The 27,359-nt window shown below is 42.8% G+C and overlaps 1 pseudogene; it reads right to left on the minus strand.

Annotated features, from left to right (window-relative positions):
• Window positions 1–22,144: 22,144 nt before the first annotated feature.
• On the minus strand, window positions 22,145–22,253 carry LOC114810526 (annotated as a pseudogene).
• Window positions 22,254–27,359: the final 5,106 nt, after the last annotated feature.

A 27,359-nucleotide genomic window follows, 5' to 3' on the forward strand; every position in this document is an offset into this window, starting at 1 on the left:
TAATCATGGGAATGTACAGATCAATTGAAAACACCCCAAATTCATCATTCCAATTGAAGTTCCCCAAAATGTTTAACCTCTCTATCAGAGACACAGTAACTCTGGATGGAATTGGACTTTCAAACAAATGGCTTTATTTCTAATTGCTAGATTCAACACTCTGCAGCAAGTCAAACAACAGGATCCCAAAGACTACTTTTTTAAAAATGGTATTTGTTAAGTATTTACTATGTGCCAGACATTTTAATACTGGGGTAGATACAAGTTAATCAGTTCCTATTGCATGCTGGGCTCACAAACTAATTCACATTTTACAGAAGAAAAAACTGAGGCACAAGGAAGTTAAGTGACTTGCCTGAGGTCACACAGCAGACAAATCTAATTCACATTTTACAGAAGCAAAAAACTGAGGCACAGAGAAGTTAAGTGATTTGCCGGAGGCATAAAGCAGACGAAGGGCAAAGCTGGGATTAGAACCTAGGTCCTCCTGAGGCCCAGGCCTGTGCATTATTCACTAGGCCATGCTACTTTTACCTCTCTTTTGTAACTGTTCAATCCCCCCTAAAACTGTGAATTTCAAATAAAAAAATATATGTGATCAAACCAATCGGTTGCCCAACACAATTTATGTGGTCCTACATGGCAGCTGACCCATTTCTTCCCCATCGTAGTTGATTTTAAAATGAATTCTGAAAGTGTCATTTAACAACTAACCAGTCATAAAGACTTGCAGTCAAAGCCAATCCAGAGTTTTTACAGTCCGTAAATTAGAAGGGAAAAACCTCCTGTTCTTCTTATTGATCCCCTGAGTTTCACTCTCCTAACTGGCCACATTGCTTAAAGTCAAGCACAGCCATATCTCCCTGCCCCTACCAGCAGCACTCCGAGGAGTAGTTACCAATCCCCTGCCAGCCCAAGCCACACTTTCAGAACGAAAGGGCATGAGTCATGGACAGAAACTTCATCCATTTAACCAAAGCACTATGGGAAATGGGCCACAGAAAAGCAGTATCATACATAAATATTTAAACACCACTAGTCAAAATAGAAACCTACCTCTGTGATGATTGTCTTCTGTTCATTCATGTGACTCAGGCCACAGTGTTCATGAGATCTGGGTAAGGCTATTCCGTGGACTGTGAAATCCTAAAAGCAGCAAGCCTGAGTAGAAAGTACACAGGACTAGGAGTCAGGAGACCTGAACACTAAACCCAGATCTAGTACTCACCTGCTGTGTGACCTTGAGTAAGTCACTTGATTTATCTGTACCTCACTGTACTCACTTGAGAGCCCCCTGGGGGATAGGGACTGCATCTGATCTTACTGTATTTTATCTACCCCAACACTTCACAGAGGGCTTAGCACATAGTAAGCACTTAACACAAGTATTATTTGGTCAACTTACAACAGTAAAATACACCTGAAAAAATAACATATTTCCAGGTGACTATGCTAGCTCCCCCATGTACCACACAAGTCCATTCACATCAGAGATAAGTGTACTCTTCAAATAGCTTACTTACTGTGGCTTCCTTTACTAACAGCTCAACTAAGTGGTGTGGGCCAGCTGTGTGTATTTTATACCAAAGCTTCTGTCCCAGGTGATATAAATCCATACCCTAAAATTATGTTAGTGGCACAAATGCTTCTGAAAAGTCTATAACTGAAAAGTCACAGTTCATAGAATACCACCCTGATGCTGATAAATACTACTTTCTGACTGAGTCACATAAATGAGCAAAAGACAACTGCCATAGAGTTAAATGCTTATTTTGACTAGTGGAGATTAAATATTTACCAGTGATTGTAAACTCCTGGTGTGCAGGGATTATGTCTATGAACAATATTGCATTATACTTTTCCTCAGCACTTAATTCTGTGATCTGCACATGGTAAGCACTCAATAACTACCACTGATTGATTGATTGGGCCTGTTCAGGCACTGTTCCCCTTCCGCGGGGGGGGGGGGGGGGGGGGGGGAGGAGAAGGGGGGGCGGTGGGACTAACAATCTAAGTGATTGTGAATGATGGCAATGGTTTGGAAACAATAATAAGCAACTGAGTAAATAAACCAAGAATGGTTTGTCTGCTAATATAGTGCCCAAGTGTTTAGTTCAGTACCCTGCACACATAAACACCCATTCAATACCACTAATTTATTGCTAATTAACTCCTTTAGGTCTGTGATTGTACTCTCCTAAGTACTCTTTACACTCAAATCCTATTTATTGATTGATAAGATAATGTTAAGATAAGAAATGGATAATGGGAGCTGAGGTTCTCAGCTTCTACCACTCTAGGCAGGCAGTCCTTAGTTTCAACCACGGGGCCTTCCCAGTGGTCTAAAGGTGGTGAAGGGATGGGATGTGACTTCCGACATGTGACGTCCCATGCTGGGGGCTCGGTGGTCTGGACGAGGAGGGGTGGGGGCAGATTCCAGATCTCCTGGGGTGCTGAGTCCCATGTTTCTCATGTGTTTTCCCTGTGGCATATGGAGCTTTCATTTTTGTTAAAGGTATTTGTTAAGCACTTACTAGTACCAGGCACAGTACTAAGCAGTGGGGTAGACACAAGATAATCAGGTTGGACACAGTCTGTGTCCTACACAGGGCTCACAGACTTAATCCCCATTTTACAGATTAGGTGACTGAGGCACAGAGAAGTGAAGCAACCTGCCCAAGGTCACACAGCAGACAAATGACAGAGAGGGAATTAGAAACCAGGTCCTTCTGACTCCCAGTGACTCCCAGGCCCAGGCTCTATCCAGAAGGCAATGCTGCTACTCAGGAAGCTTCTCACAGAGCTTCTCACATGTGGTGTGCTGCAACACTAAGGGTGCCTCAAAGTTGTGGGAGGCAGTGTTTTCCCCCATATCTGATAGTTGCGGGACTGTGGTCTCCACCCTCCTCCTCCGCCTCATCAATAATAGTATATTGAGTGAGTGCCTAGAACAGGGACTGTATGAACTGGCTACAAGGGGAACATACAGAAGCAGCATGACCTAATGAAGAAGCAGCATGGCCTAGTGGCAAGAGCTCAGACTTGGGAGTCAGAGGACATGGGTTCTAATCCCTACTCTGCCACGTGTCTGCTGTGTGACTTTGGGCAAGTCATTTAACTTCCCTTTGCCTCAGCTCCCTCATCTGTAAAATGGGGATTAAGACTGTGAGCTCCATGTGGGACAACCTGATTACCTTGTATCTACCTTGTAGAGGAGCAGCGTGGCGCAGTGGAAAGAGCATGGGCTTTGGAGTCAGGGCTCATGAGTTCAAATCCCAGCTCTGCCACTTGTCAGCTGTGTGACTGTGGGCAAGTCACTTAACTTCTCTGTGCCTCAGTTCCCTCATCTGTAAAATGGGGATTAAGACTGTGAGCCCCACGTGGGACAACCTGATTCCCCTGTGTTTACCCCAGCGCTTAGAACAGTACTCTGCACATAGTAAGCACTTAACAAATACCAACATTATTATTATTATTATTACCCCAGTGCTTAGAACAGTGCTTGGCCCATAGTAAGAGCTTAATGAATACCATAATTATTACCATAATTATTATACAGAATAAGTACCTGATTCTTGCCCTTGAGCAATTTACAATCTAATGGGGATAATAATAAGACATTAATTGATGAAAACAAATTAGATAAGAGAGCCTGAGAGACTGGAAGATGGCTTTCTACCAGCATAGCCAACCTACTTTGTTTCCAACAGCATGAAGTTACTCCTGCACTGCTGAATTAGCTATTGGGAAACTAGATCCATAGACCCCGGGCCTCCTAGGGGCTCCACCAAAGACACCTAACAACATATCCTGTAACCTTTTACTGTCACCAAAGCTGTTGTTCCAGGGGTAAGAATAACCCCCAGAGCGTTTTTGGTAGGAGAGAACACTTGAAGAGGTAAGTGTGGGTACCGGCTCTGGGGAGATAAAAGGAAGAATAATTATAATGGTAAAATAATGGTGGAATTTGTTAAGTTCTTACTATGTGCTAATAATAATAATAATGGTGATATTTGTTAAGCGCTTACTATGTGCAAAGCACTGTTCTAAGCGCTGGGGGGGATACAGGGTGATCAGATTGTCCCACGTGGGGCTCACAGTTTTAATCCCCATTTTACAGATGAGGTATCTGAGGCCCAGAGAAGTTAAGTGACTTGCCCACAGTCACACAGCTGACAGGTGGCAGAGCCGGGAGTCAAACCCATGACCTCTGACTCCGAAGCCCAGGCTCTTTCCACTGAGCCACGCTGCTTCCCCAAGTACAGTATGAAGCGCTGGGGTAGGTGATCAAGTCAGACACAGTCCCTGTCCCACATGAGGAAGAAGAACAGGTATTGAATCCCCATTTTTCAGTTGTGGTAACTGAGCCACAGAGAAGGTAAGCAAGTTGCCCAAGGTTACACAGCAGGCAAGTGGCAGAGCATAGGATTAGAACCTAAATCCTCTGGCTCCTGGGCCCTTAGTACTAGGCTAGGCTACTTCTCTGCATCTCTGACCAGATTTAGTTCTACAGGGCCTGCATGCTTATCTGTGATAATTTCAGCAGAAAGCATTCAATAACAGGATGCACAGAATCTAGTGTTAAATCAAACAAATCAGTGACTTTGGGTCACATAAATTTATATCACCCCAAAGCTTTGCTAAGAGAAGCATCTTCTCTTTTTGGAAAGTTTTCAGTTCATATCCCCTCATCCATATGACTCCTCCCTTCAAGTCTATCCTCCTGTGTCCATTTTTAAAGTAAAATTTCCCTTCCCATTTTGTTCTGCCTTTGCAGCTCAGGGAAGCCAAAGGTCAAATAAAAAAAGAAAGTCAAATTTTCTAGGGCTTTCTGCTTTGTGCTCCTCTAGCTCTCAGGGAGAGTTGATCTTCCAGGTATATTTGCCCCATGCAACCCTCTGCCTTTTATTGTTACATGATATGGTCTAACAGGTCAAAATCCAAGCTGCTGTCAGTGAGACAGCAGCTTTAAAGAGAAAGCACTTTGGCTCCTTCACCTCCTCTTCCTCCTCCTCCTCTCCCACCCCCCTTCGTCCTCCTAATAATAATAATAAGCAGAAACAGTGTGGCTTAGTGGATAAAGCAAAGTCCAGGGAGTCAGAAGGACCTAGGTTCTAATCCTGGCTCCTCAGCTTGTCTGAAGTGTGTCTTTGGGTTAGTCACTTAATTTATCTGTGTCTCAGTTACCTCATAGGTAAAATGGGGGTTAAGACTGTTAACCCATGTGGGGAAGGACTATGTCCAACTAAATTAGTTTGTATCTACCCTAGCGATTAGTACATGCCTGACAAATAGTAAGTGCTTTACAAATAGCATTAAAAATATAATAATAATAATCATTGTGATATTTGTAAAGCATTTGCTATGTGCCAAGCACTGTACAAAGTGCTGGAGTAGATACAAGGTGATCTGGCTAGACACAGTCCCTGACCCATGTGGAGCTTACAATCTAAGAGACATAGGGTCATTAACATCCTTGACTAATAGATTCTTCCTTTAGATTTATTTCCTTTATTGCTCTAAGAAGCCACAATCTGAAAGTAGCCTGCAATTTTGCCCTACCCATGAGTTTTCAACTACAGCTCTGGGACTGTCGCAAGTGTGTCAGTTTTTTGACAAACAATTTGATGTATTCAACTATATTTCAAACATTCATTCATTCAATTCATTCAATTGTATTTATTGAGCATTTACTGTGGGCAGACCACTGTACTAAGCACTTGGAAAGTACAATTCGGTAACAGATAGGGACAATCCCTACCCAACAATGGGCTCACTGTCTAGAAGGGGAAGACAGACAAGAAAATAAAACAAGTAGACAGGCATCAATAGAATTATATATATATACAAACATCCAAAGAAACCATCATCATGGTCCCTCAAACATCATGTTCAAGAAAGTGGACTTTGAAAAACTATAGCCCCTCTTAGGTAATTGAACAATTAACCCAATTAGACCTTCCAGCCTGAAAGTTGCAACTGAAACCAGTTGTAAAATGGCAATACTAATCTGACCAGTTGGAAGAAGTTCTCTTCCAAAGGAAGCTCAGTCATAAATTGTTGATACTGAAGAAGCATCTCAAAAAGAGGAATTCCTGGATGAGGAAAAATGTTGGATGAAAGAAAAATGATTTTTAGACTGAGTTCCCTTAAGAACTGCACTTGGTACCGAGTCACAAAGAAGACATTCACCACTTCACAACTGTAAGAAATAGACGACAGATAGAAATGTATTTGCATGCTCATGGCTTCTGGCAGAAAGCAGATAAAAGGATCTTTTGTCCTTCCATTTCTCATGTGGCAATTGGCTTCTGAATTTCCTCACGTGTTTTTTTCTCAGTTCCCAGGTTGCATACACAGAGCCCAATCTTGCTGTGGGTGGTCCTTCCAGATCCAAACACAGATCCAGCATTGTCTGACCAGCTCCTTCTCCTCTCTCCCCCAGCCCTCCTTTCCTATCTGGGTGGAAAAATCCAGCTAGGGTCTGGGCCCATCTCTGAATGTGATGATGGAGAACATAAACCCCTCAGGAACACATGCAAGCTCCTTGTGGCTGGGGTGGGGGAAGGTGAGGCAGCAGAGAAGGAGGGCAATTATAAAGCCAGGTGGCATGCATTAGCAGAGACTTCCCTCTGCCTCATTTAGCATTGGGTATTGACAAGACAGAGGAAAAGGAATAAGAGGGGATGCAGTGAGTAAAAGCCCAGGGCTAAGGCAAGCTAAGGGGATGCAGCGGGTGGGAGGGGAGAGAGGAAATAGGAGAGATGACTCTCAGGCAAGGAGATTTGAAGCTACGGGTGACATGAACACCAACTTGCCTGAGTTACTGATCCTTGGCTTCTCTTTTCTAAAGAGTGTGGACTTCTCCCTTGAAATGACCTCAGACAATTCAAAATGAGTATTGGCAATGTGCACAAAGCCTAAGCAACTGGGAAAGGTTTCAAGGAGATTTTTTTTTTTTTGGTCTTTTCTCTACGTCTGTTTTTAAAAATAAACAGAGGAGAGAAAGACTAGCTGAACGTCCTCTGTGTGCTCCAGACCCCCAGATGAGGTTCTTTATTCTCTCTCATTAAACCATAAAATCCTTCCTGGTTTGTATTAAGCATTTCTAGAAGAGGCCCCAACTCCGCTGACGTTTAAAAGGAATGGAAAATTTTATGAGCAGTTCCCGGCTAATGGGTAATGTACGTTTGACACTACTTGTCCAAGTGAGTGTCGCCAACTCCAATCTTCCCCACCTCCTGGGAGCCAAACTGGCCTCTGACTCAGGCCTGTTTTGAGCATAGTCACTTATTGCAAGAATAGACAGTACCCTGTGAAGAGAGGGAAAGCTCTTTGTTCCTCATAAAGGGGACATACATGGAAAAAGTATGGAGACAAGAGAAAGCAAGAGGGAGAGACTGTGGATATAATAGGGAACCAGAATCAGGAATTCAGAAAGTTGCATCTTTAAATATAATCTTTAGGTCACTGACTAAAATTCTACCTGAACCGAAAGGAATGGAAAACTTCTTCATGGGATGTTTACTCAGTTTTGCCCTGTAATGGGACATCCACTTGCCTAACTCTGTGACCACACCTGCAACTAATTAGCCACCTGGGTCACTGGCCCTTTGGAGAGGTGAACAACCTGTCATGATTCGAGACTTAAACCAGCTTCTTGTGGGCTAAAAGTCCTTCTCTTTTAAAGGCCAAAGCCCCCTGGCTTAGAGGAGTTAGGATTGAGAAAGTTCAACCTCAGTTAGTCACCTCTTTTCCCTTTCTGCAATCAAGCAGTCGATCATATTTACAGTGTGCACGATGCTGTACTAAGCACTTAGGAGAATACAAGATAACAATATAACAGACATTTCTTGCCCACACCTTTAGTTCCAACACTATAAGTACTTTTATAAAAATCTTAATATGATTTTTAAAATAATAAAAGTGAGGATGCAGAGGGAGACCAGGAGGTTTTTGTTATTTCAATTTAAAAAATCACTCTGGGGATCTGGTTTTTAACTGCCAGTTTTTCCTTTCTGAGAAAAAACAACCCAAGTCACAGAACATAATGCATCCCTACCTTTGAGTGAAGCCATAGATAGAGCTGCCAAGAATCTTACCTTCCCCATTTCTCCAGATGAGTTGTCCAACGCTAAACAGGAGGTGGTAGAAGAAAGTCAGTACCTTTGAATGGAGAACTGAAATGAGGGACTAGCAGAAGGATGGGAAAAGAAAAAGGAGAAAGGAAAAGGAACATCGGGGTGCATGAAATGACTTCATTTTTGAATCCCCTTGTTTGTGAAAGTAACTGAAAAATTTAAACCACCCCTCTTCTGAGAGAGAGTACAATAATAGGATTTGGGGGCAGGGGTTTGTTTTAAATTTATAAAGCATAGCTACTAATTGGTGCCTGAAATCGGCAGGAACCTCAGCCTCTCGCCATTCTCTGGCTTGATCCTACAAATGCCCTTAAGACAAGATCACTATGGGATTCCTTCTGAGAGAACTCTGATCATTTGTTCCACTAGAAGTTTCTAGGCTTCAAGACCAATCCACTCTTTGCTCTCAGAAGCAAGGGGTTGGTCCTTTGTTTGTCCCTGATCATTTCTAAAACACAGGCATTTAAGGACCTTGACCCATAATAATAATAATTACGGTATTTAAGCACTTATTATGTTCTAAGCAGGATACTAAGTGCTGGGGTAGATACAAGCTAATAAGTCTGGACACAGTTTCTGTCCTGCAGTGGGCTCACAGTCTAAGAGTGAGGAAGAACCTGTCACTAAGAGATGTGAAAATTGAGGCAAAGGAAAATGAAAGAAGTTGTAAGATACTGTGGCTTGGGTATCTTTTCCCTACCACCAGCTGGGACCAGGAACCACCAGCCTTCCCTCTTCCTGAATAATTATGCCTGGGTCAGATAAAAACTTTTCACTCTTTCACTTTGGAAAATTCACTATGCTTCTATGAGATGTGTTGCTTTCTAAAGACATTGGGTTCAGTGAACATAATGTTTAAAGTTTGAAATGAGAGAAATTTGGGGGCTCCCAGGGCCAAGGCCCCAACATGACTTGGTGAGGAAAAGAAGGTTTAGGGAAAATGGGAAAGTAGAGGAGAAGGAGAGAAGATAGAGAATTGGATCAGAAGGGAAGAGGAGGGGAGATACTGACCTGAGGGAAAAGGAAGGCTCCCACACATTGTTCCTAGAAATGAGATCAAATTTCCCTAATCTGGTGGGCACATCCACATTTTGGAACATTCAGTAAGGCCTAGGGGACAAGAGGACAGGCTGATTGTACTAATGAGTTCTGGATGCTTACACGTCAATCAATCAATCAATCAATGTTATTGATGGATATGCATTGTACTCTCCCAAGCTTTATACTAAGTGCTTGGGAGAGTACAATATGACAGAATTAGAGAACATATTCCATGCCAATACGAGCTCACAGTCTAGAGCAAGATCATTTGGGTTATACCAATGGGATCTTTGAAGAGCTCTAAGTGAATATTTTGATTCATTTTCTCTCTCCTTTTCTCTCCATCCCCATAGTAGAGCAGGTAGTTTTTCTCATAATAATACTGAATTAAGAGACAATGTCAGGAATGTCAAGGAAAGGACTGCCTAGAGGAGAAACACACACACACACACACACACACACACACACTCAAAACACACTAGAAACACAATGCTGCAGTAACACTCCAATAGGTTTAATCAACAACTGACAGGTCCAGATTCACCCAGAAATCAAGCAAGGCAAAGTCTATGAATGGGTCCTTATACAACTCCAAACAATCTGATTCTAAAGCAGGAGATAAATGTGGGTTAATATCCAAATAAATGATTTCATGTCTAACACGACTTAAGGAATTACTCCATGTGTCCCAAGCACTTGCATAAACTTACCAGGACTAAACTCTGTTAGAAATAGAGTTGAGGTGTGTCTTGATGCCCACCCTTCTAAAGGTTCAACTTACTCCTCATCACAGTGAAGGACAGAAACAGACAGAAGGAGAGAGGGAGTCAGAAGGACATGGGTTCTAATATTGCCTCTGCCACTTGTCTGCTGTGTGGTCTTGGGCAAGCCACTTCACTTCTCTGCACCTCAGTTACCTCATCTGTAAAATGGGAACTGATACTGTGAGCCCCACATGGGACAGAGACTGGGTCCAACCCAATTTGCTTGTATCCACCCCAGCGCTTAGTACAGTGCCTGATATATAGTAAGTGCTTAACAAATACCACAATTATTATTCTTAATATTATGAGAAGCAGGGGAACAATATCTATTGAAGCAATGCCATCGGTGCTAAGGGTTTCTGCCTGAAGAACTACCGAGGGCATCTCAGATTCAGCAGGAATCCTGAAAATGGCTGGCCAATGCAGACGGTGGTCGAAGCAGCTCTCAGAGTGCTATCCTGTTGAGGGTCTTATGGTTTAGGGTGCTATGACACAGCATTGGCACCTGATCTAGGGTTCTATGGCACAGCGTTGGCACCATGCTGTGGTTATTTGGGTCAGGAATGGGCTATTACACAAAAATCTGTGTGTACATTTTGCAATATGCTGCTCTCCTGCTGGCCTACTCGCTTGTTGCCCTCCATATCCTTATAGGAAAATAACTGGAAGGGATTAGAGAATGTTAGTGGCCCTATGCAAATGAGTACCAATCCAATAAATTCCTTTGTGCAGGAAGGGAAAGGTACCACTAGAACTGCTAGCAGCATTGTCTAGTGGAAAAGGCCCGGGCCTGTGAGTCAGAGGACCTGAGTTCTAATTCCAACTTGGCCACTCATCTGCTGTGTGACCTTGGGCAAGTGGCTTCACTTCTCAACACCTGAGTCACCTCCTCTGCAAAATAGGGAAAAGGCTGTGATCCCAATATGGGACATGGACTGTGTACGGCCTTGTTGTATTGTATCTACCCCAGTACTAAGTACAGTGCCTGGCACATAGCAAGCACTTAACAAATACCATTCAATGAAGAGGGGCATCAGAGGAGTAGGGCATGGGAAGGAGCAAACGTGGGCTTTGGCAGATTCTCAAAACATGATCATTGGCCTCCCCAGTGGCTTTAATACAGCCTTGCATTCCCCAGTCCCACCTCCGAGGCTGTCTGACAATTTCTGGAGTCAGGTCATCCACATTTCAGACAGAGGGTAACTTTATCATTTTCATCCCTCCCTCCTGAAGCCAGAGTCCAAGAAGACTGCCAGGAAAATGACCAGGAGCCTCAGAGAGGTTACCACCTCCACCAGGGCTTGTTGATAAGATGGACTTGTGGACCAGTAAGTTGCTATGCACAAGGTTGCAATCCTTTTCCAAATCCACCATGCCTGCATGATCCCAAACTGTTGTGGTTAGCCCTTTTGAGAGCAATCACTTCCCAAAACTCAGGTACTAAATCTGTCTTTCATCATCTGGCATTGAACCGGTTCGCATTACTGTTGTTAAATTCTAGGTGGATTTTCTAATATTCCTGTCTGGCCACAAGTTTGGACCATGTGGAGATGTGCATTCTATTGTTAACTTCCTATGTCTGGCTCCACAGTAGTAGCCTTAACTGTACATTACAATTGGGTGGGAACATTTCCTGCCTGCCCAAATCACCCTTCAATGATAGGTAATTCAAAATACTTTTGAAATACTTTTTCTGGATTTTTGTGGTGGTTTTAGGTGCATGGGTAGATTGTGGAGGGACTGTTTCACACAAACCCAAGGAAAAGAGAGGTATTCTCCACTTCTTAGCTCTGGAAGTCTAAAGATGCAGAGAACACATGAAGCAAGCATCAGAGTATCTGATCATCCTTGAGAAGTTAACAGCTTTTCAAGTAGCATGTGTTCAACTGCTTTGGTTTATTTTTGGACATTTTTCTAATGCATGTCACTGTATCCCATCCACCAATTCGCTGGTTGTGCTTGGCTGGCAGGGATCCATCAACCAATCATCAATGGTACTTATTAAGCTCCTACTGTTTTCAGAGCGCTGAACTAAACACTTGGGTGAGTACAATACAATGAAGTCGGCAGAAGGAGCTTACAGGCTAGAAGGAAAGTCGGCAGAAGGAGCTTACAGGCTAGAAGGATGGGAGAGTGTAAGTGACGGTGCACAAACCACTAGCTCTATAAGTAATTCCCCTGGGCATTGTTTGGGAAATTTCAGGGCAAGACTCATCTATCATCCCCTCCATATAGGTGCTTCCCATAGATACTGAGATATCAAGTGAATTGATTTTCCTTTAGCAGTCAATCAAGGAGAGAAGTTGTATAGATAATACAATAAAGAAGACAATAAAAAAAAATTGACCTGAGTATAACAGTTAACATTAGGAGACTATGATGTGGGAATAAAGATGGTGTGCATGGGTGTGTGTGTGTTTGTGATGGCCCTAATATCCAGTTTTGGAGAAAAATGACATTGGGATTACAATGTGTGGGAGGAAATAGTCCAGAACCTAGCTGAATGCCAGAGGAAGGTAGTTCCAAGATCAATCAATCAATGGTATTTAATGCTATGTGCAGAGTACTATACTAAGCACTTGGGAAAGTACAGTACAACAAAATTGGTAATAATAATGACAGTATATGTTAAGCACTTATTAGGCATCAAGCACTGTTCTAAGCACTGGAGTAGATACAAGGTAATCAGGCTGCCCCACATGGGGCTCACAGTCTTAATCCCCATTTTATAGATGAGGTAACTGAGGCACAGAGAAGTGAAGTGACTTGCCCAAGGTCACATAGCAGACAAGTGGCAGAGCTGGGATTAAAACCTACATTCTCTGACTCCCAAGTCCATGCCCTTGCCACTAGGCCACGCTGCTTTCCCTGACTGAAAGGATCTAGTTCTAGCTAAGCGGCAAAGGTGGGTTTTAAGAATACCTCTACATAATTGATAGTATTTTATCATGTATTCCTGGTACTGTAAATATTACAAAGTTGCACCTTCCAGCATCCATTCCCTTTAAAGTCCAAGTTACATCATACATAACTTTCGGCCTTGATCCCAACCTCTGCATTATCAAGAGTTGACCACAGTCAATAAGATGGCCTATTTTCTTCCGACGTTTGATCCTGTTTTAGCTCCATATTCATAGCTAAAATAGAGCTGTTTTTTCCAAACCCTCAATGGGTTTTAATGCCACGGTTTAAGATGTCTGAATATGGTGCCTTAATCACTGGGTAAATTGGGCTCTTGACCAATTTTACCACCCTCAATCACCCTCCTTCCTCCCCCTGCCCTCTCTCCCCTGATTCCCCGACTTCCCCTGACATGGCCACCACTCCTTTACCTGTCCCTGAATCTGATGTGGTGTTTTTAGTGTTCAAATGGTCCCATGAGAAATACGTTTCTGAAAATACAAGATTTCCAATTGCAGGTCCAGTCCTTCTTATTTTTCCGGTGGTTGTGTAAAAAAAGGAAGAGCTTGGTGGCTCCATTAGACAAGAGAGTTCTCCCCACAAAACCCACACTGTAGGCAACAGGGTCACCTGGATAGGACAGAGAGTTGTTTTGGAATGTTCTTCTAAGTCCCCTTCCCTTCCTTCCCCCATCCCATCCTGATTTAGGCTGAAAAACTAGCATTTTAGTAATTCCCTTCTTCAAAACCCCAAATGACAAGAGTCTTTATGTGGTGGTAGACAAGCTCTTACTGCCAAAATAGACAGGTTCCTGGGGACAGTTATTTTTAGCTGCCTAGGCAAATGCCAGGTTAGGTTACTAAGAGATACGGAAACCCAGGGATGCTGGAATTAAGACTCTAAAGGGGGAGTACAATTGGTGTTTCTTTGGGAAAATAAGGGAAGGCAGACAAAACTTTTGTGAGGACCCCAGAAGGCCCAGCTCACAGAAAGTCAAAGGGACAATCCAGCCATATTAAGTCCATTTTTTCTTTTCCAGCCCAAGGCTCTTTCCCTTCCTTCCACCCTCTTACCTGCTGTGTATGTGACCTTGGGCAAATCACTTAATTTTTCTGTGCCTCTGTTTCCTAATCTCTAAAATGGAGATAAAAGTCTCTCTTCTCCCTCCCTCCTTCTTCGGCTGTAGGCCCCATGTGGGGCAGGAGCTTGATCTAATCTGTTTATCTTGTATCTACCACAGCACTTAACACACCACTTGACACATAGTAAACTCTATATGACTACCCGTCTTAATTATTGGTCTCTGAAGAGGGAAGCAGTGGAGTATCAGAATAATCCAACTGACCTGGAAAAATCTTCTTGAGCCACTTTAACATTTAAGAAGCTAGAAAAGGCAATAGAGCCCATGATAAATGGGTGGCACATGGCAGAGCCTAACAGCTTGTCATCCCAGAGCCAGGTGGCCTCATTTTAAAAATATTCCTCTCTGGGATGGGAAGATTCTCCCTTTTAATTGAAACTCCTGCATTATGGAAACGAAAATGATTTAGTTAAAACTATTTCCAAATATACCAGGACTTTGTTGATTCTCAACCTGAAGGGAATGTTGCTTTAGGGGATTTACCTCAGTTTTTCACCCTGTTTCAATAATCAGTGGGAATGATGGCCATTCCCATGGGACTTCCAATCTAAACAGAAGCAGAAGAAGCAATATATGAAAACCTGGCAGGGAGGTGAGTAAGAGGTGAATAAAAAGCTTATCTTGGGAGGTTTCCAGACCAGCCTCCGTGGTTTGTAAAGCTTGAATAAATATACCTTTATTAAATGCTGATCCAAGTCAAACCTTCAAGCCTTTTGAGAGTTTCCTCCAAAGGGTTCTTCCAAGACTTCTCTTATTGGAAGTCTGAAAATGGCAAGAGTCAATCAAATCATTGAAAACAAAAGCAAACCTTCCCTTCCTTCTAATATCACCGGGTGGTCCTGCAAGGAAATCCCCGAGATGTAACTTTCATTTTCACTGAAAGCTGTGGCCCTCTTCCTCTACCGTTCCTTTGCCTTGTACGCTTCCAGTTCACCACTACTTGGAGGCAGTGGAATACGAGTAACTGTTCTCTGAGCGAATTAATGTCAGGAATATCCTATTGTGAGCATATCAGAATCTGTTCATCTTAGGAGGAATAAGGCAAGGGCTAAAAGAAGCCTAGATCAGGAGGGAGGGGACGGAGAGAGAGAAGGAAAGTGGAGAGAAGGGAAAAGAAAGAAGAAGGAAGAAGAGAAAGAGGATTTGGTGGAGGGGGAAGGGAAAAAATTGGGAAGAAGGAAGACAAGGGAAGGGGCCATAGAAGCCCAGGCCCAGATTGACTAGTTAAGCTGAATCCACCATCCCTGCAGCTGCCACTTAAGCAGAAGTAGCAATGGTCACAGAAGTCACCCTAGCTCCCATTACAGCTGTTGTGGCCCACCCCAGGGACAGTTATGAAAGGGGGAATTTCCAACATGGCCCGAAACACGAGATTCTGGCTAAGCCGGAAATTCCCATCATGGTGGGGGGTGGGGAGGGGCTCTCCTTCCTCCTTGTTGCCATGTTGCCAACACTCCTGCCCAAGTTGAAAATTTGTGTGATCTTCTCCTTCCTCAGGTTTCCCAAGGTCAGGTGGGGCCACAGGTTTTAGGACTTCCTGTCCATATAAGGACATTTGGTCACATTCCCTGGATCATCTGTTTGCCCACAGTTACCCAAGACATATTGAGAACCCCACAAACAAAAATGTGGAAGTTTCATTCAACATTTTTAAAAGTGATTATACTGTTAGGAATGAAGGAAATGAGACTGGTCCTGGGACAAAGCAACCACATGTAAATGCTAATAATATTTGTTAAGCACTTACTATGTGCCAAGCACTGTTCTAAGCATCAGTGGTATCCATCTGCAATCATTCTGGTGCTGTTTCCATAGAGTTTTCTTGGCAAAATACGGAAATGGTTTACCATTGCCTCCTTTTGCACAGTAAATTTTAGTCTTCACTCTCGACTCTTTTCCAGGTCACTGGTACCCAGCACAGAAGATTTTTGACTTGTAGCAGATTGTCTTCCACTCACTAGCCACTGCCCAAGATAGGACTGGAAGTACCTCCGCTTGACTCTCCCTCCCATAGTCAAGACTGGTAGAGAATTAGAAACTCTCCAGGTGCAACCCTGAGAGGGGAGGTATCAGTGGAAGATACAAGTTAATCAAGTTGAACACAGTCTCTGTCCGACATGGGGTTCATAATCTAAGGAAGAGGGAAAGCAGTCTTTGAATCCCCATTATATCTCTTAAATGACTTGCCTGAGGTCATATGGCAGGCAAGTGGTGGAGCCAGGATTAGAAATGAATTTGAAGTTAATTTGTAATCTCTGCCCATTGTGATCTTACAATCTAATACAGAAGCAATTTAGGCACAAAAATATAAACTACAAAAACTGAGGGTGTGTACAGAGCAAAGACAAATCCCACCAAAGGACCAGGGGATCCCCAGTTGAAGCTTAAGGGTCTTAGGTTTGCAGCATTTCTTTGCCAAGCAGGTGGTAGCCTATGGAATAGGTTACCACGCGAACTTGTGCAGGCTTCAAATATTGGCAGATTCAAGTAAATTCACAGTCCACGTCCATAATATACTGTGAGCTTGTTGTGGGCAGGGAATGCCTACCAGTTATGTGGTATTGTATTTTCCCAAAATTTTAGTACAGTGTTCTGCATAGAGTAAGTACTCAAAAAATACCGATGATATTGGTGATGATAATGATGACAGATAAGGATGAGAAGTTAGGGATATTAGAGGTATAAAATACTACATCTTTAACCACCTAATTGGAGGTTAAGAAGGACAACCATCACATTATTCCTCTGAGCATCTAGTTGCTACTGTTGGAAGCAGAATAGTCAGCTTTGAAAATATATCTTTGGAAAAGATGCTGGTCTTTTCTAGTGATGACATTTTCTAATGTTCTTATGTGCTTAATTAAAGGGAGAGGTCTTCTACCAGATGACTATAACCTCAGTCCAAGGAGATTCTTTTGAGAAACAATCCATCATCACAGTCAATGAACCTGATTCTAGAGGGAAAGTATTCTTGGTCCACATCTTGATAGGGTTAGATGCTAAGGGACTGCCAGAGTTACACGGATAAGCTTTAAAGTGATAAGTTTTTTTCTTCATAAAGTGTTAACTTCTGAAGACAGGAAGGTAATGTTTTTCAATTATGGCTTAAGTCACGTAATTCACCCTATAATCAGGAGAGTTCTCTTCTCCCATAAGCGGTGGCACTTAATTTTCTGCTCACCGAGCGTGTATGAAAATCAGATCAGATCTCCAAATGACAGTATGAAGGGTACTTGGGGAATAAACCATCTATAAATAAGCACAATTAGGAAGATAATTGCATATGAACATAATGGCATTGGCTAATGTGTGAGCTGCTGGGAGCATGCAGGGGGTATATCCTGGCTTGAAGCCAGGACCTCCTTCTACTAAGGAGCTAATTAGAAATGCAAAATAGAAAAAGTGGCATTGTTACTGAAAAAGTTTGGGTTGGGCCCAGTTGCGTACGCAAACAAGTGTGTTGACAGTCAAGCTAGGAATAAACAGTTAGGAAAATGAAATTTGGCCTGGGAAGGTAACAGAGTGATCAAAGCATGGCTGGAGCAATAGTGTATCTCGAACAAAGAACAGGCCTCCAAGCAGTTTTAGTAGAAAAGCTGATGACTTCCCTACCTATGTCCATTGCTCAGGTAGCAAGGAATGGCTATCCCAAGTCTTAGATGCATTTGAATCAACACATACATTGCAAGTGCCCAAAAGATCCTCTTGGCCCACAGATATCCTCTCACTGAAGCTCCACCGGCTTACTGAGCATCTCCAGATCAAACAAATATTTTTCACAACCGGATTCAAGGCTCTTCACTTGCTGCCCCCGCCCTCCCCCGCCCTCCCCCCCCCCCCCCCCGGCCCCGGCTCCCACCCCCATGACCTACCTGCTCTCTTCACCTGCTATTCCCCAACTCACTGTCTTTATTCCTCTCAAGCCAACCTTCTAGCTGAACCTCACTCTAGAATCTCCTGCTGTTTCCCCACCCTGTGACTTCTCCCCACACATCAGGCAGACCATAACTGTCCCAAATCTAAAACTCTTCTAAAATCTCATCTCTTCCAAGAAGTTTTCCCTGATTAATTTCTCAGGGCCCTAAGCCATATCATCTCTTCATCCATCTCTAGTACTTAATGAACTTATTTATATCCTCCTTAGAACTCACATACTTGTATGTGCATTCAATCATTTATTTAGACCATTCAAGTGTCCTTATTTTCCCCATACACCCTCCCCCTCATATCAACTATGCACTTGGCTACATATCTTTGAAGCACTTGATATTCACCCCAGCCCCACAGCATTTAAGGACATAGCCTTATACTCTACTATTTCCCCTATGTGTAAGGGATTCCCTGTGGACTATAAGTTCCTTGAGGGCAGGGATCATGCCTACCAACTTTATTGTACTGTACATTCCCAAGAGCTTAGAACAGTGCTCTGCACACAGTAAGTGCTCAATAAATACCACTGACTGATTGATTATTTGTTGCCTCCCATGTTAGAATGTAAGCTCCTTAAGGGCAAAAAACATGTCCTTTCTTTTTTCTGGGCTTCCCCAGTGTCTGGTATAGTGGGAGCTCTACTGCTATTACTTCTTCCACTATTTCTTCTGTTACCACTGCTGCTGCTACTAGAGTAATAATAATAATAATGTTGGTATTTGTTAAGTACTTACTATGTGCAGAGCACTGTTCTAAGTGCTGGGGTAGACACAGGGGAATCAGGTTGTCCCACGTGAGGCTCACAGTCTTAATCTCCATTTTACAGATGAGGTAACTGAGGCCCAGAGAAGTTAAGTGACTTGCCCACAGTCACATAGCTGACAAGTGGCAGAGCCAGGATTCGAACCCGTGAACTCTGACTCCAAAGCCCGTGCTCTTTCCACTGAGCCACGCTGCTTCTGTGACAGAGTGACACAGATTCCTAGAGGGCATTGGCTCCTAAACATACTGAACTATGATATGGAAGATGAAACAAGTTTTCATTTTTGGCTGAAACCAGACAAATAAATGATAACCAGTGTAGGTAAACATGACTGCAACCTATTCAAGGACAAAGGTTTTCTATAATCAGTGATATATTCCCTTCTACTTAGATTGCTAGTCTCATGTGGGACAGGGGCTATGTCCAACCTGATTAACTGGTATCTACCCCAGAGCTTAGAACATTGCTTGGCACAAAGTAAGTGCTTAACAAGTACCATAATTATTATTACATATGGACCAGAGTTATTGCAACGGTTTCAGCCCCACCCAGCCCTGGAAGACATGCTGACTCAGACCTACCTAAAGAGAGCAACACATTGGAAAGCAAATATGGAATGTGTTCCTACAGGTCTAGGAATTGTAGTGGCAGGAAATATTGCAATAGGTTTGAGTAATACTTGGATAAATTTATGGAGTAAAGATCCCCTAAAAGTCTATTAGGTGGAAGAGTTCAGTATTTTAGAAGTTACATTTCCAGGTGAAGGGTTCAGTGTCAAAGAAGACCACCATAGCAATATTCTTCCAGGTGACTTTTGGTGGTACTGTCAGAAACAGAATAATGGTCTGACTGGGCCACTGGTCTGACTCAGAAAGAGCACTGTTCATGGCCTCAGGTTCTAAAGAAGGAGCAGGTAAGTGGGCCGTAGACCTGGAATGAATGAGCAAAGAGTCAAAAGAGGTGTTAAGTGGAGACTGGAAGGAAAGCTGAATCACAATGAGCAAAGAAAACAGGGCATCAGGAAGTCTAAGGGAACAGTGGGTTTGTTTCCTGGTCACAATGCGGCTTCTAATTTGGCTCCAGATAAATACAGTACCATTTCCAGGTAAACTATGTTTGGCTGACTGCTAAACTTAGACATTAAGTATAGCCCTAAAAAATACCCTATCCGTATTGCTCATGCATTTATTACAGAACCACAATTACTGAACAGACATGTTGAAATGAAACACCAAAATTAGGAACATAACATGAAATAAACTACTGTGGGTTTCCCACCTAATCTGTAAATTTCCCTTGATTATCTGCAGAACTCCACAGACCATTGATTACTATAGTGGTGGACTCCACTTGAACCATGCTTTCATTACTATTTCTCCAATGTGTTTCCCCATCTCTCAGTCTCTCTCTCTTTCGCTCTCTCTCTCTAGCTCTCTCATGCTCTCTCTCTATCCCTCCCTCCAAATTCTCAGGTGAGCAGGTTTGAAGAGAGAAGAATTTACTCTTCTTATCCTATTCCTTCTTCCAAAGGTATAATGGGTTGCCTAGCCCTCTGAATGTGGATTCTGGAGGTTGGCAGCAGGTACTAGTCCCATTTCGGCCACTGGCCTGCTTTGTAACTCAGGGAAAGTTCCTAAATCTCCCTGACTTACTGATTCCTCATCTGTAAAATGATGATAGTAGCACGGTCTGCCTCTTCCTAGCCCACATGGACATTGTGAGGTCAAAATAAGATAAGAAATGTGAAAGTGCTTCTTATCATTTGGCACCTGTTGCACTCTGGTGTCATTTCCCCTGTGGCTCTTCTAAGGAGAAGGAAGAAGTCTGGCAGAGATTACCCAGGACTCCATGGACAAACAATGAGAGAGTCAGGGTCCCTAGGTTCTATTTCCAACTCTGCTTCCAGGGCCCTTTCCTGAACCTTCCAAGCCTCGATATTTTTGTCTGATGAATGAGAACAAGAACACCAGCCTTTACCTTGTGCTATGATAAACTTGAATAAATACAAAGAACTATACCATAAAAGCAGTCAAGGATTCAGTTGGCTAAATTGGCTGAGGAAGGCCTTGATAAAGGAAATACTCAAACAACCCCTCAGTTGTACAAATTTGGGCAACTTTTTCCCCTACCAACTTTTCACCCAAGCAGCTAATGAGGACCAGACTCTACTTCAGTTAGACTTCTCTCCCTGTCCCTGCGCCTCCGTGCTATGGAGAAGTGGAAAGTTTTCGAGAAGAGAATAGAAGGCAAGTCAATGGCAAAGAGCCTCTGGATAATCAGCCCCTAAACAACCAAGCCTTGGCAATATGTGTTCTTGAATTAAAAGCTTTTACTATAGTAGAGACACCGTGCCGACCTTATTCATCAGCTTTGCTACAGGGAATTTCCCTTCCTTCTAAATAAGACCATTCCTCTTGATGTTAGAGCAACAGTCACTTCACATCTCTATCATCTTTTTAAACAAATATGGAATTCATTACTTACTAAATCACTTATCCACAACAATGATAAAATCAATGAAAATTTTGAAAAACGCTGCCCCATTAAACCGAGTCTGAACTAAATAAAGCTCAGTTTCATCCAGTGTACAGCCTCTAGAATGCAGCTGCTATTCCAACTCTAGATGAGATGATGCACATAATTGGCAAATATTATATGAACCACATGATCAAGAGACCTCGAGAGAAGGGTTTTATGCTAAGTGTTTTCCAGATGGGGCATTACAAATCATGCCACGTCTTAGCATCCCTGTTTACCTTCGAGTTTGGACAATCACAACTTTATAGCATTTTTAAAATGTTACAAACATTCATAGATCTACATACATGCCATGTGTATTGTAACAGCCACTGAGGACTGTTTTCAGAATGACCCAGGAAATTATCGTTATACAGGCCTGTTTTATAAAGTGCTTTAAGTGACCATCCAATTTTATTTTGTTTTTCTGTTGTGTTTGGTGATTTCCAATTTCCCTCAACCTCTCGAGAGAGATAGCATCTCAGTCATTTCTTGGGACTTTTTTTTACTTTCGTTTACATATATTTCCATGGGGTCCAAGAAGACTTGGAAACAAAACCTTATGTTTCAGTCCTATTTCAATCAATAGTATTTATTGAGTGCTTTCGGTATGCAGACCTCTGGGCTAAGAACTTAAAACTACAATAGAATTAATATACATGATTCTGCCCTCAAGGAGTCAGTGATGAGGAGCGTATGTGTGTGTGTGTATGTGTTTGTGTTTTGATATAATTGTCCCCTTCATATGCAAAACAGATGCTACTGATGCTGAAATTCACCTTTGTGGTGTGTGCCTGTGTGTGTGTGTGTGTGTGTGTGTGTGTGTATGTGTGAGAGAGATGGAATCCCAAAGTCCTGATCACATTGTTCATTATTCACTGAATCATATTTATTGAGTGCTTACCGTGTGCAGAACACTAGACTAAGCACTTGGAAGGTACAATTCAGAAAAAAGTAGGTGGCATACCTTAACCATATATTTGCTGTAAAGACCACGAGGACCTCTTCCATCCTTCTCAAGGAAGGTGCTAACCTTCTCTCCTTTCATATGACATTAACATTAAGCTTTCCAGCAAACTGATCGTTACTTATTGGTTATTCAAAATATGGTGGAGTTCTTGTTCCTTTGTGACTGCAATGATGCTTATTTCAAAGAAACTCTTTGTAGAAGGGGAATGACTTAAACTTGAGGGTGTTCAGGCAACAGTATTGAATAGCAATCTACTATCTTCTGAACTAGAGAGATCATTTATATCCATGAAATATCTTCATGGTGTGCCAAACAGATGCATTTTCTTTGTCTGATACTTCATAAATCAAGGTGCCCAGAGTCACCGGGTTATAGGCCAGAAAAATAGCACTAACAACTGCTTTCAATACCTCGGATATGTTCTCAAGTGTCTTCCTGCACAAGTAAATCAAGGTGATATTTGCTGCTGGAGCCAATGTAGCCCCTCCCTGGTCCTTCCCTGAATTTCTGTTTTACCTCAAGTTGAGATGAATATGCAGCTCATATCTATGTTATATATTATAAATTATCTATTTTCATTAATATCTGTCTCACCCTTTAGACTGTAAGATTTTTGTGGGCAGGGAATGTGTCTACCAATTCTGTTGTATTGTACTCGCCCAAGTGTTTAATACAGTGTTCTGTGTGTAGTAAGTGCTCAATAAATATCATTGATGATAAGCGGTGGGGGCACCTTGAGTAAAGGAAAGAGATACCTATTTCTATGTGCCCCTTACCTCTCTGCACTCAAAGTGCTTGGGGTTGACTGCCACCAAATGTTTCATCCTTAGGGTTAAAGGCTTCAGCCCTAATAATAACTGTGGTATTTGTAAAGTTCTTACTATGTGCAGATGCTGAACTAAGTGCTAAAATAGATAGAAGATAATCAGGTTAGACACAGTCCCTGTTCCACATGGCACTCACATTCTAAGTAGGAGGGAGAACTGGTTTCGTATCCCCATTTTACAGATGAGGAAACTGAGGAACAGAGAGGTATGATTTGCCCAAGTTTACACAGGAGGCAAGTGATGTAGCAGGGATTAGAACCCAGATCCTTTGACTCCTGGGCTTGTGGTCTTTCCCCTAGGCCACACTGCTTGCCCAAGGATGACTGAAGGAAGAGACGATGCCCTTCTTTGCTCTGCCTTCCAAGTGACAAGCAAACTTTCTCCTATCCCTCCAAGATTCCTGGGTAAACTGGTAGGGCCAAGTTTGAAAATAGGGTTAGCTAAGTGTCAATACTGTTCTACTTTGGAATTTCAGATTTCAAAGTTGGGACCAGCATTTTCCAGTCTCAAACGTCCAAGGGTCCCCACCAATCTGTTGCAGCAATCAGAAGTACTTCCTGGCTGTGACAGGTTTGGTCTCCTGTAAATCCAGAGAGGTCTGCGACAGGCCACACCTTGAAAAATCCAGCCCTGAGGAGAACTGGGACCACTAGCTTCAAGGGGCTGGTGTGCACAGCTCACTAAGAAGCTAGCCCCCTAGCCTGAAGCATTTCCTAGGAACAGTTGTTATTGTAAGTACACAGAGGCAGTTAGTCTTATTTCCCAACGTCCTGCACGTCAGTGGGTAGGATATAGAAGGCCTGATAAACGGACACTTCCTCTAAGGATCTAACCACAAACTGTAAAAGAAATATGGGCATTGATGTAAAGAAAAATCATGCTGTCAACAATTATTCTTAGGAATGAGCAACCTAGTAGACATGTGACAGGTCAGTTCATTATTCAAGTATACAAAATGGCTGCCTGACAAGGATTTCCCTTTTTCCAAAGTTATCAGTGTACACTGTGATTAAACTCTCCCTTTTCATTTACTTAATCTGTCCCATCTGTGAAATGTGGCCTTAGGACAGTTGGAAAGGGGCTAGGTCACAGGGCCTGCTGATTATCAAACAGCCCAAGTAACACTCTCACTACTTGACCTCAACATACTCTAAGAGCAAACAGCTGGTCATGCAGGGATGGACTGATCCAGCCTTGCTTGGAATGGAGTCTTCCTAGAGCCATGGCCCCACACATCTCCCAGAAGGAAATCTTGCAGCTTACAAGATTACAAAAATCACAATTACCACCAAATTGCTGAATGACAGAGAAGTAAAGTACAGGTAGAACTTACTGAATGTGGAACATCTGTTCATCTACCTGCCATGAACTCCAAAACCTGAGGGATTTGAGCCCTATTTTACAAACACCTTGTATATGTATAGCACTTTTTTCACATCAACTATGTCTAGTGCAAAGAGCATGGGACTAAGAATCCACAGGTCCAGCTACTAGTCTGGGACTCAGTCTCCTCATTTGTAAAATGCAGATAAAATATCTGTTCTCCCTCCCTCTTAGACACTGAGTCTCACATGAGGCAGGGACTGTACCCAACCTGATTATCTTGTATCTACCTCAAGGCTTAGCACAGTCCTTCACACATAGTAAGTGTTTTATAAATACAATCATTGTTATTATCAGTATAATTATTTTTATTTCATTTTAATAACATCTCTAAGGAGGTATGGAAAGGCTGGTATTACCCCCATTTTACAGATAAAGAAACTGAGGCTCAGAGTGGTTGTGAGGTACCCAAGTCACACAACAGGACAGTGGCAGAGTTGGGACTAGTGCCTAGTTCTGACTCTCAGTCCCAAACTCTTTCCATGCCACTCCAAAATTGTTAGGCTCCTGAGTCAAACTCAAATCTCTCCTCCATTCTTAGGGCTAATAATCCCATATTGTCACCAGTTATGGGTGACTGCTTCTCTGCCTCTCATCTGCTACATGCTTTACCAAAACCCTGCTGCCCTTTGGAGTTACGGCCCAGGAGCTTCATGGATCAACAGCAAATTACTTTAGGTAAGCCATGTGGCCTAAGAATGGAGATGGATCTGGAGCAGTTCCTCTCTGAAACTTTTGCTCTATCAATCAATCGATGGAATTTATTGAACACTTACTGGGTACAGAGCACTGTACTAAGAACTAAGCACTTTGGAGAGTACAATATAGCAGAGTTGGTAGACACGTTCCTTCCCACTATGAGCCTACCATCTAGAGGGCGCATGTTCACCGCCCTAGACCTGAACCAGATCTGCCCCGGAGACATTTGCCCTTAAAAAATTGGATTGAGCCCATATTATTTGGCCCCAGTTAATTTGAAACTGAAGTAGACCCATAATTGTATGTAACAGAGCCGGAAATGCATCATCTGGCTGAATCGGAAACTCCCATCACCGACCAGAAGGGGAGAGTCTCAGCCTGGCTGAAAATCTGTAGCTGCCTATCCCTGACCTTCATGCCCGTGCTCGTCATCCTCACCCAACTGCTCCTGCCTGCGGCCACCTTGCTCAGGTGGCGGAGGCACTGGCCCAAACACACAGCCAAAGCCAGGCTATGGATTGAGCCATACTGGCGGAGGAGGAAGAGGTAAATTCTTCCTGCTTCCTCTTCATTCTTCCTCTCTCCTTTCTCCTCCTACCTCCCCACCTCTCTCTCACAAATCCCCTGGCCTCATTCCCCTTAGGCCCTGGCCTGTCTCATTCTCACATGCTTCTTGCCTCCTTATTTAGGATTGTTTAGGCTGCATGGGTCACAAGGAAACCCCCAGGCCTCTGGGGTGGGGGAAAGTCCTGGGAGGCTTGCTGATACCATGTCAACCACATCAATCAATCAATTAATCAATCGATTAATCATATTTATTGTCCACTTACTGTGGGCAGGCACTATACTAATTGCTTGGGAGAGTACAATATAACATAGTTGGTAGACAGGTTTCCTGTTCACGATGAGCTTTTGGTCTAGAGAGAAAGACAGTATTATAAATAAATAAATTCCAGATATAAATGCTGTGGGGCTGAGGGAGGGGTGAAGAAACACCACATTCTTTAATTCTGGTTTGGTAGAACCATACATGATCTGATCATGGCCATGCCCTTGGGGTTCATGTCAGAATGAATGTGGGGACACTGAGTCCAGTAGCCCCGACCTTTTAGAGCTACTGAGGAACAGATAAAGTGACTTCTGCCCATGGAGAGGGTTTGGGGAGGATGATGGAAGGTAGACAGAGTGAGCTGAGACTGCCCAGCTCCATGGGGCACAGCACAGAGCCATATTCAAATAAATAGCTGCTGAGTAATACCTCTTGGTATTCGTTTGATGGGAAGTCAATCAACACTCATCTGTGGGAATAAGGAGAAAGGCTCGTTTTAGTCCATTTTATAACAAGAAGCTGTGAGTATCAGAGTGGGCATAGTATTCAAAGAATGAAACAGAAAGATAGGAAAGGGGGAAATGAGACTAGAATAGAGCACGATTAGCTATTTACATTAGCTTTCTATGCTACCAAAATGACAAAGAATCTAAGTGATGAGATTAGGGATGGCTAAATGTAAGTCAGTACAAATGAGGAAGCTACAATTTGCAGCGAGGGTTGAATTCACTGTTCCTAAAATCGAAATTATTGATGCTTTAGTGTAAAAGACACAGGATATCTGTTCTTGAGAGTGATTAACCACTCTGAAATTAAATGTAAAATAAAAACAATAAAAATTTACCTCAATGCAGGCAGCAATAAGAGACGATTAATGCATTTGCAGTACCAGTTCTAACAACGTTCATTTGGTCCAAATGGTCCGAATGAATTCTTGAGATCAGCACATTAATCAATCGATCATATTTATGGAGTGCTTACTGTACGCAGGGCACTGTACTAAGAGCTTGGGAGAGTACAATATACCAGGGTTGGTAGACATGTTCCCTGTCCACAGTGAGCTGAGTCTAGAAGGGGAGACAGACATTAATATAAATAAATTACGGATGTGTACGTAAGTGCTGCGGGGCTGAGGGAGGGGTGAATAAAGGAAGCAAATCTGTCTAATATGTCTAATTAACTGTCTGTCTGATATGAAGAGGGAGGGCGCTCCAGGCCAGATACAGGATGTGGGCGAGGAGTTGGTGGAGAGAGAGACAAAATCAAGTTACAGTGAGTAAATTGGCTTAGAGGAGTGGAGTGTGCGGGCTGGGTTATGGTGGGAGACCAGTGAGGTAAGGTAGGAGGGGACAAGGTGATTGAGTGCTTTAAATCCATGGTAAAGGAGTTTCTGTTTGATGCAGAAGTTGATGGGCAACCATGTAGATATCAATATGTTAAATACCATGGATTG

Source organism: Ornithorhynchus anatinus, chromosome 3 (assembly GCF_004115215.2).
Source record: "Ornithorhynchus anatinus isolate Pmale09 chromosome 3, mOrnAna1.pri.v4, whole genome shotgun sequence".
NCBI classification, from domain to species: Eukaryota; Metazoa; Chordata; class Mammalia; order Monotremata; family Ornithorhynchidae; genus Ornithorhynchus; species Ornithorhynchus anatinus.